The sequence below is a fragment of the Bidens hawaiensis genome, unplaced genomic scaffold, assembly GCF_021521415.1.
Source record: "Bidens hawaiensis isolate Kalapana, Puna unplaced genomic scaffold, B.hawaiensis_p1.1 tig00076722_1, whole genome shotgun sequence".
NCBI lineage: Eukaryota > Viridiplantae > Streptophyta > Magnoliopsida > Asterales > Asteraceae > Bidens > Bidens hawaiensis.
Window position 1 is genome coordinate 23,105 of NW_027506720.1, and position 11,149 is coordinate 34,253.

At 34.1% G+C, this 11,149-nt stretch overlaps 1 non-coding gene across 1 annotated transcript; it reads left to right on the plus strand.

Moving 5' to 3' along the window:
• The first annotated feature begins 10,465 nt into the window (after positions 1–10,465).
• On the plus strand, positions 10,466–10,544 carry LOC143618453 (small nucleolar RNA R160). The gene has a single exon (XR_013151009.1). It is a non-coding gene; the product is annotated as a small nucleolar RNA R160 (small nucleolar RNA).
• Positions 10,545–11,149: the final 605 nt, after the last annotated feature.

The window sequence follows — 11,149 nt, forward strand, 5'->3', positions numbered from 1 at the left end:
TATGATCTATCTAGATAATATGTAATTATTTTTTATTAATACATAAATGAACATAAATAAACGAACATAAATGAACGAACGGTATATATGTTCATGTTCGTTCGTTTAATTAAACGAACACAAGTTTTTTGTTCAAGTTCGTTCGTTTATTAAATAAGCGAACATAAACGAATTTCCCGCCAAACGGTTCACGAATATTCACTGAACGTTCGGTTCGTTTACAGGTCTGGGGGTGGGTGTTTAATAGTATAAAATGCATAAAATAAAATATAAATATAATATCTACCCCATTGCGTACGTTAGCAACCAAAAGAATCCGAAACTTACAACTACAGACAAAAGTCAATGCACCACCTCCCAATTCCAAACACGTTGGATGCAAAAACTTCCATTTCAGCTCTTTCATATATACGAAATGTCATTTTCACCCTTCAAAGTTACAACTTTTATAAAACATAAGAAAAATACTATTGTACAAAGGTGACACTCACTAGTTAACGACTAAGGCTATCTCCAAGATTTCGGGAAACCCTGAGACCTTTATATAACTTCTTTTTACAAAGGTCGACGATAATTGTGCTAGCATTAAACAATGATAAAGCTATGTAACAATAAATAAATACAAAATTAAACAAATTGAGAGGTTCTCATAATATTTTTTCAAACAAAGTTGTAATCAATTCTTCACAGTTGATATATACACTTATTGTGGATTATCGGGTGAAAGAGTAAAGAGTTAAGTCCACTGAGTTAACTATTAATTAATTAACGAGGCTATGGACTAATTAATTAAATTCTAACTCCATGACGGAACTATTAACTAAGTAATTAGTTGTGGTCTCACTAATTGGGCTAGTTTTATATAAAAAAAAATAATAGTTCAATCCCTAATTGATAAATATGCACAAAATTATCCATCATTTTGTTTTAACGTAAATATACTGTTTTTTTTTCCCCCAAATTTTGGACATCATCTGATAACGAACCCTTAGCCACGGCCGAGGCCTGACCTACCTCTGATTCGGCCCTATGAATGACCATTGGTTAATCTTCCAAACCTACTATTGAAAATAAGAATGTATTTTATAAAAGAAATGAGAAGCTGGAAAACGTATAATCATATAAAAGGTTACTGTTGTATATATTAAAATTGATCTTTAAGTTATTGGATTAATTATAATAAATAGGGAATAAATCAAAAAGAGACAGAGAAGGGAGCAGATGGGTTGAACCCCTATTTTAGTGGGTTTTGAATTTATAAACATAGGTTTTACTACCTTTTGTTTTTTGCATAACCTAATTTTCTCGTTAAATTTCCTAGAAATCTCTAGTTGGTGTTTAAAATTTTTATGAAATGTTTAATTTTTCCCTTGTTAATACGTTTTAATGGAGAATGCTCATGTATAAAATATTCTTAACATGAGAACGTAGAAAATAATATCAATCTATAAAAAATAAGAACGCAAGAAATAATACCAACTACAATATCAATCTGCATAATCAATGTTTTATAATAACAAAAAAAACCCTAATAATAGCAACAAAAGAATCAAAATTAGCAACCAAATACTTATAACATAAGGAAAAAAAAAACCCAATAATAACAAGATGTAGATCAACAAATACTTATAACGTCTAATAATTGGAAATCAGTAGACACGAACAAAAAATAACAACAAACATTTATAAAAACAAAACTAATAATAACAGCAAATAGTTCTCACTGTTTTTATGTTAAGAAACAATTTGCATTATTGTGTGTGTGTACCATTTGTGCGTATGTTGTAAAAAATGAATCAAAAGAGTGTATTGGAAAAGTGTTCGTATAAAAAAGTAAATTTCATGTAGCGATTGTAACTCATTCGGAAAAAACATTAAAGGAATCAAATTGCCTTTGTATTCAACAACTGTCTGATCACACTCACTAATCTAGGTTGTGAATTGTAGCTCATTCGGAAAAAACTCAAACAGAGCAAGCTTGAGCCAACTTGCTCATACAACTTACCGAGCCTCCTTGTAGCCCATGTAGTATATTTAACACATCAACACCATTTTGACTTGGTAACTGATCATGTACATAGTACTAATACTTAAAAAAAATGTAAAAACACATTTCATTAATATACAATGCACAATGGAAATATAATCATGAATTGAGTTATAATCTATTTTAATACTTGCCTTGCTCGTTGACCGACCATATTTCAAAACTTGTCTTGCTCGAAGACACCACATTTGATATATTTAGGGAAATGATCAATGAGCCAAAGTCACGACTCCTGACTCATGAATATTTCAAGTCAATGGTGTACTTAAATCTTTTAAGTACATGAGATTGTGCATGTGTTTGAATTCTGATCACCATCACAATTGTAGGCTTAATCTTTTTAACTGGGTTGGGCCGGGCTGCATGAGGATGCCAAATGTTTCAAAAATCATGTACGTCTTTTAGAACACTAGCGATCAAGTATGGAGGCTACTAGCCCAATATGTATGAATGTTGAATATTTGAGTCAAAATCTTTTGCTTATGAGTTATGGGTCAAAAAATTACTATTCACTGTTATAACACTTGTTAACTTAGATACGGTTTTAATTAGACCAGAACCATCGACAACCCTCGCCACCATTTTTGTCATCATTCGTCTCCGCTAGCTATGATAAATATGGCGAACCTATTTTAATATCTTTTTTTTTAAACGGTCATTTCAACTTAAACCACCTTTATATATTAGTACCCAAAATGAAAAGAAATACTAAAGAAATAACTAACCATCATATGTAAACTATCATCATATCATGATCATAAATGACTAAATTTTATAATATGTTGGAATTAAACAACAAAATAGGAACAAAAGGTATCAACTCGTTAAAAAAATCTACTGAATTACATCTCAATCTCTAATCAAAACTAATGAAATTAACATTCATTTAATTCACGAAATCTAAGACAAATAGAAACTGAAGAACATCAACATGAATACACGAACTCGTTAAGCCATCAATGATCAAACAACAGTTTTCGCAGCTTCAGGTCTCCCCACCGGCACAATAGCGAAGCATAACTCTCGGTCTTTACGAAACGACCAAACTTGAATCATCGTATACGCCTTCAAAACCATCTTATTACGAGCCACAAACTCGTTCCAGTTCGTCTTCAACACATAGTTGTCGGTATTCTTCATATGCCAAGTCTTCAACCTAAGCGGTTTCTCGTACATCCTCATCGTCGGTCCCACCACCTTAACCTCCATACCATCTTTACCACCATCCTCAATAAACCGCATCTCGTCATCGGTCAAGAACTCGTGTGGGCGCGTCACCAGTTGCTTAACCGGCATGTTTAACCTGTTTTGAGTTGTATTCAAGTCGCTCTCGTACAACGATTTCTGGATCACCAACTTCATGTCTAGACCGAACATCACACCCGTGATGAACCGCTTCAACTGGTCGGTTGAGTCGTTGTTTACCATCGGTCCACGCACCATCTTCTTGGGCGTCTTCCTCTTCTTTTTCTTCTCCATCAACACACTTTCGGGTTTCTTGATTATCGCGTTTCCAGTTAACTTTTTAACTTCTTGATCATCTTTGAATGTAACAAAACAACGTTTCTTTATAGGCAAGAACCTGAGTTCATAACATGCAACGTGTTAGTATATGATCAAAACTTAACTTATAACATGTTAAAAGAAACTGTGAATAATAATAATAATAATAATAATAATTATTATTATTATTGTTATTATAATTTATATATACACATACCCTTCTTGGATAAACTTTTGAACTTGTTGATGATCATACTTGTCTTCGAAAGCAGTAGCAAAACAACGTTTCTTGATAGGCAATAATAACCTGAGTTCATAAACATAGTAACAATGTTAATATTATTATTGTAATAATATATAAAAACATATAAGTACTTATAACTTGTTTCAACAAACTGGGTTTAAATCTTTAATGTGTTACCTTTCTTGACACAACATATTGTTCCGATGATTATGTAACATTGGCGGAGTAGACGAAGGTGTTGTGACTCGAGTATGACCGACGGTGAGCGATGGAAGTTTGTCCATTGTCGACTTCAAGTTTTTGCAGAATGTATACGAATAATATGGATGTGTGTGAGTTGTGATTTTACAATGAGTAAATAGTAATAGTAATTTGCCTAAGTGGTTATTTATATATATGGGATGAGGGGTTGAAATTACTTGTTGCCAACGTTACTTGATTTTTATAAGTTATAACAAGAACATCTTATCATTAATTATATATGGAAACTAAATATTTAATTATATATCATATTTTTAAAAGTTCGTTAGTTTAAAATTTGAAGTTCGGTTTATCGTTTTATTTATTTAATTATAACAAATATATTTCAGTTTTAATATAAAAAATGAATGCATATGTATGAGTTTTTTTTATAACGGCGACTTTCTTATATTTAGGCTATCGCAATCTTCAAATTTGGAGAGCCTCGATGCCCCACTCTGGCCAGAATATGTTATCTTAGCCGGGCCCACGCTGGCTTCAGAGTTTGGCTTGGGCGTTTCGAAGGGAAACTAGACCGTCGACTGACACTTAACAGCCGTTGTGTTATCACAAGAGCAGAACTCTCTGGCGTAACACACGGTGGGACGAAAACCCGGGTGGGCTCAGGATTCGAACTGACAACTTTTGTACAAGGCTTAGCTCAAATCCTTTATCGCCAATATCCACCAAAATATGACACAATTGAGATTCAAACTTGAGTCTCTACTGGAGAACCCAGGCCTCCTACCACTAAGCCACAAGTGGGGGATTAGAATTTGGTTTTATAGTTTTAATCTTTTAACTATAACTAATATATATTCAAAAACTATAAATAACAAATAATGAAGATTTTGTAAGGTTTTTTTTTCTTAAAAAAAATATTAGAATAATTTAGATATTTAATAACTAATTGATTATTTATAACCATTATTATTGTGTAATGTAAGAGTCAGTTAATAAGAAAGAGAGGCGGAAAGCAAAAACATAGATTTTACTAGAATTTGACATTTGACGATCCAAGATTCACGAAATGACAACCCAGTTATTTATTTATTTATTATATTAAGATATATATAGGCATCGCTCACTCAACTAATCGAACCCGATATGCTATAAAGCTAAGTTAACAAATTATGCATTTTGACCTATTGTGATGACCCCTACCACACCTCTACTATAAGGGGTGTTTGGTACAGAGAATGGAAATGGAGAGAAAATAGAAATGGAAATGGAATTGTAGAGAAAGAGAATTGGTATGGAGAATGAGAATCATTTCTCTTGTTTGGTACACGAGAAAATAAACAGAGAACTCTACCATACCCAACCCCACCTCCACCCAACCTGACACCACTCACCACCGCAGCCCCACCACCACCACAGCACCACCACCACAGCCCCACCACCACCACCAGCCCCACCACCACAGCCCCACACCACCAGCACCACCACCACAGCCCTTTCTTCAACCACAGCCCACCACCACCGGCTGCCGCCACCAAACCCCCTTCTTCAACCACAGTACACAAGAAATTAAAAAGATTCAAATTTTTGGAACATAAGATATAGAAAAAGGAGGCTCAGATCTGTCATCACTGCCTCTTTGGAGATTTTGTGGTGGTGGTTGTGGTGGCGATGATGATGATAATCAGAAGCCACCTGCAACCACCGCCGATTTCCACCACCACTGTCACCCACCTGCGACCACAATCACCCGACCATCTGAAAACCCTAACCTACCACGAACCACAACTTGAAACCCTAATCTCCGTTCACCCGTACCACCTGCAACCTACAACCGGTTACCATCTCTGTGTTCACCATTGCGAACGGCGGAGACGGGGTGGTGGTTGCAGACTTGGAGACGAGGTGGCGGTTGCAGACTTGGAGACGAGGTGGCGGCCGGAGACGGGGTGGCGGCCGGAGACGGGGTGGTGGCCGGAGACGAGGTGGTGACATGCTATGAGGAGGCTGCTGAGAAATTGATTAAAGAGAAATGGAATTCTCTAGTTTTAGAGAAATAGAAAGAGAAATAGAAATGAAAAGTGGAAAACAAACAAAAGAAATATTTCTAATTCCATTTCTCCCCAATCAAATCCCTCTACCAAAACCCCCTAAGTGTGTTTATAATAGTTGGCGTATATGGTTGTAGGCTATGATCAAAAAACAGTAGAAAGTTATATACTTGTTAGGTCTTAGTTTATCAAATGTGTATATGATACTTGTTTTAAATTGAATAGTTAGAATTAATATAAAACAGTATTAGTATGCCTTGTAGATGATGATGTACTTAATCATGCTTAAAAGAGTTGAAACAAAAACTAATTAGATAAATCCAACTTTAGAAATGCACAATTTACTATTTAATGTGCAAGCCTTTGCATTTGATGAGACTTTTTATGAGTCTATGCATCATTGAGATTTGGCTTTCTTTAAATAGAATTAGAAGTTCAAGTCTCATGTCGTATTCTCATGCAGATGAATACTCGTTAGATTTAGTGCTAGGTATAAATATTCAACTTTACTAAAGCAAAAGTTGAAGTGGATATCTAAGAGTCGATGACTAAAGCAAGTATATTTAACTCGAAGCCACATGACCACTCCTAATATTTCGGATGTCTTGTGGAACTAGGAAAAATGAGTCTCCAAAATATAAAACTTATATATATAAAAATTCATAATACAATGATAGTTGTGATAATAATAACCAAAACAAAACTATTATAGCAAAACAATCTATGCTAATAGTTAAATGGATCGTAGGGCTCCTGTCAGTGGCAAAGCTTGGATGAAAATGTCGGGGTAGCTGGACTCAACACGTATAAAAATTTTTCAGTGGGGCTCCTGTCAGTGGCGAAGCTTGGATAAAAATGTCGAGGTAGCTGGACTCAACACGTATAAAAATTTTCAGTGGGGCTCCTATCTGTGGCAAAGCTTGGATGAAAATGTCGGGGTAGCTGGACTCGACACGCATAAAAATTTTTAGTAGGGCTCCTGTTAGTGGCGAAGCTTAGATGAAAATATCGGGGTAGCCGGACTCAACACGCATAAAAATTTTCATGAAGCAGAGTGACCGGATTTAGAATTTTCGGACGAAAACACAAGTAAATTTACGCTACATATAAAAATTTCGTACGAAAACACATAAATCTACACTACTAAGAAAATAGGGTGACCGAAACCATCCTGGACCACAATACAAAGCATTGCTTGATTGCTCGATGGACCTAAGTACCTAACGACTAACGTGATTCATGGGATTGTTGGAATATGGGCCAAAACTGAACCTTAATTTGTTAATTGGGTTAAATGGCATATGGGTTTAGATGGGCCGAAGCTAAAAATGGTTATTGGGTATTTGGGTTTCTTTTAAAAATGTTAACATATTTTAATTTAAAATGTCATTGTGTTATTGGGTTTTAAACGTTATAGTTTTTTTTTTAAACTATATTACATATAAATACACTAACCCTGATTTCTTAAATATATATTTTCTAAACACATCCAAATTCTAAAAAAATAATAGATGTTAATATATTTTAAATTATCATTTCAGTTTTTATTACTTTTTAATCATCGTTAGTTAAGTCCATATGTTATAAACAGTTGTACACCAATATATTCTAGAAAATCATACAAATTAATAAAAAGATGTACATTATGCATAAAATATTGTTTTATATATGATCTTATATATGGAAACAATCTCAAAGTTGGAGATTATGATTATTCTCCTTAATCACAAATCTATTCACGTATCCAAATCCTATAAGTACACCATCAATGATCATAATAACTATTATAACATAACACAAACCCAAATAATATAACTATACCCTAACTCTTTATTCTTCCTCTATCGATAACTTTCATGGCTGATAATATGTTGATGATCGAAGATGCGCCTGCAGCAAGAACACGCAAACGAAGATCCACGATCGAAGAAGACGATTCTTACCTTCGGAAAATCGAAAAACTCGCGAATGCAATGCTTAAATCCATACGTGACAAGGAGTTGGGCCTGGAAACAAACAGGTCGAAGGAGAACGTGAAGAAGAGGAGCGTGCGGACGTTGCCAAAGTCGACAACACCAGCTAAGAAGAGAAGAAAGGTGCCGAGAAAACACATTCGTACGCCCGTGGTGATTAATGAAGTAACCGACAGGTTAAACGAGTTTGTAACGAACGAGTTGATGGGTACTGAGTTGCAACTCGTGATACAAAAAAACGTTATATTATTCGGACACGTTACAAAGTCAAAACCGGTTGAGTGTACCGGTTAAACAAATGGAGAATGTTGAGTTCTTGACTACGGACGAGACACGGATATTAAACACTAAGGTAGCGTTTGGTATGCAGAAATGACAGTGGGAATGGAATGATTCATTACGTGGGAATGAAAACAGTGATGTTTGGTTGCTCAATGGAATGGAATCATCCATTACACATGGAATCCCATTCTATCAAAACCATTCCTTCCCACCCCCGTTCTTTTTTTTCAGTCCATTCCTTCTTCACCCTACTTTCTCAACAACACTACCACCTAACAACCACCACCACCACTACCATTGGCACCACCACCAACTCCGCCGACACCACCACCGCCGTCGCCACCACCATTTTCGTCGTTGGAGCTACCACCACCGCCATTGTAGGTTTTTATTTTATTTTTTTTTATTTTTTGTTAAAAAGCATTTTCAGATAGGAGTGTTTTATTATTTCTATTTCATTTCTATAATTTTTTTGGATACCAAACAATGAAAATTAATAATTGATTTCATTCCTACAGGTTAACCAAACAAGAAAAATGAATGGTAATGATCCATTTCATTCCTTTGTCTATTCCATTCCTTCTCCTATTCCATTCCTCCTTCATTCCATTACCTCCAACCAAACATACCCTAAGAAAAACAAGATTGAGGTTTTGTGGGTGGGGCCCACATTGGAAGTGTATAACAAGCCTATGGAGTTGACTATGTGGAACATGCAAAGTAGTGTGAACTATGTTTTGAAGAGTCATTGGTTTGAGTTTTGGTTGGAGAATAAGGCGTGTTTGAGGGAGGATTTGAAGATTCAAGTGTGGTCTTTTCGTAGAGGTTGACAGCTGTGTTTTGCGGTTGTGTGTGTCGAGAAACCGGGTGGTGATACTGATCAAGGTGTTGTGGAAGTGAAGGGTGAAGATGAAGAGGATGGTGTGGCTTAGTTGAGGATGGCTTATGTTTATGTTTGGTTTGTTTGAATGTTTTATTGGTGTTAGATTTGTTAAGTATAACTAAATTTGATGATTAGTGTTTTTTGATGTTTGATATAGAAAGTTACAAACGAGGTGATGAAATTGGGTTATTTTAATAAATTGATTTAGAGTTAAGACAAGAGCTAAAGTTGAATTATTAATATCTCTATTAGAGTTTATTGATGGGATTTCTATATGTAATTTTTTCTCTTTGCTTCATTAGTGTCATACACTCATGCCTCCAATCTTGGATATCTAGGGCTAATCATTAACTGAGCGGAGTAAAGTCTTGCCCATCGAGCAAATTAAACTAGCATTGTTTGGCTCGTTTACAACCTGAGCCAATCGAATGAGCATTATTTGATCAACCATCAAGCAAGTTTGAAGCAGACCCAAGTGGGTAGGTGCTCGAGTTATTTAATATGTTTGTGGAACTAGAGTGTTGAATTTTAGAACTTTGACAACTTGGTATTGAGACCGGCTAGTAATTTTATAGTATTTGGCTGATTTGATAAAATAGACAGTTAGTTAGTGTAATTGTATATATGTGTATATTACTATACTGTAATAATAATAATAATAATTATTATTATAATTATAATAATATAATAATACTAGTAATTAAACACATAATTCAAGCTAAACGAGCAAGCGTACTTATGCTCACGCTCAACTTGTATACAAACCAACCGAGCCATTCTGCTCGTTTACTAACTGATCTGAAATCAAACGAGCATTTTTCAAACATTTTTTATCAAGCATCCAACAATTTGGAATATATCCAATACCATTACCAACACCATTTTGATACTCTTTGGGTCGTTATGGGTCATGAGTTAGAAGCCCATAAAATAATAACTTGATTATCGGCCCATTCAAACCCTAGAACCAGTTCGTACATAAATAGTCAAACACTTAACTTCATTATATTCACAGCCGCATCATTTTTCAATCACAGACACAATACAGACACAAACTCAAAGATGTTTGCACACAATAGCCCCTTGCAACTTGAAGCTCATAGTTTCGAGGAACAAAACGAGATAAAGGGTATTATTATTTGTGCTAAATCAAATATAGTTTTGGCAAAACATATTATTATTTATCTAGTGTAATAAGTGAGTTACTAAACGGTACCGTTTTGCCAAAACCACATGTTGTTATACCTTTGTTTTTGTTACTTGTATTAAAACCTTAGTACTTGCAAAATGATGAAGAACTTTGATCTGAATTTATGTTTGTTGAATTCTTTTTTAGTACCTTCAAAGTTCTCTGATTGCTATTTGTTTTTTATTATAATAATAATAATAATTATTGTGATTAATTTATTATTAATCCTTATTTGTTTTAAGTTATGAGGCACCTATTTTCATAATCTGGTTTTATTATTACTGATCAGATTATACGAGCATGGTGCAAAATTAATATTTTTTTCATGTTGTTTGTTGTTTGACATATATGTCAAATTAATAATTCTTGAGAGAAAGACAATATATAATTTTTTTAATAAAACGAGTGGATTCCCGTAGCTCTGTTTTGATGATTTTTAGTTCTTGGTTTTTACATTTTCATTATTTTATGTAACATTAACAAAAAAATTGATATTTTGTGGGTATACTTGTAATTTTGATATTTTGAAAGTCAAATCTTGAATAAAAAATTTAGAATTTGTGTTTTCCAAACACTTAAATGAAAACATTTCCGTATTTGTTTTTTGAAAAAACGGAAAAAGTTGAAAAGCTCTTTATACGAAAAATTGATTTATAAAATGTTTATAATTCTTAATGAATAGTTTTGTGAATGTTATTAGTCTCAAGTAGAACTTAAATTAGTTGCAGCTTGTCAAAATATACGTTTATTAGTTGGTATTTTGAATTTGAATGTTT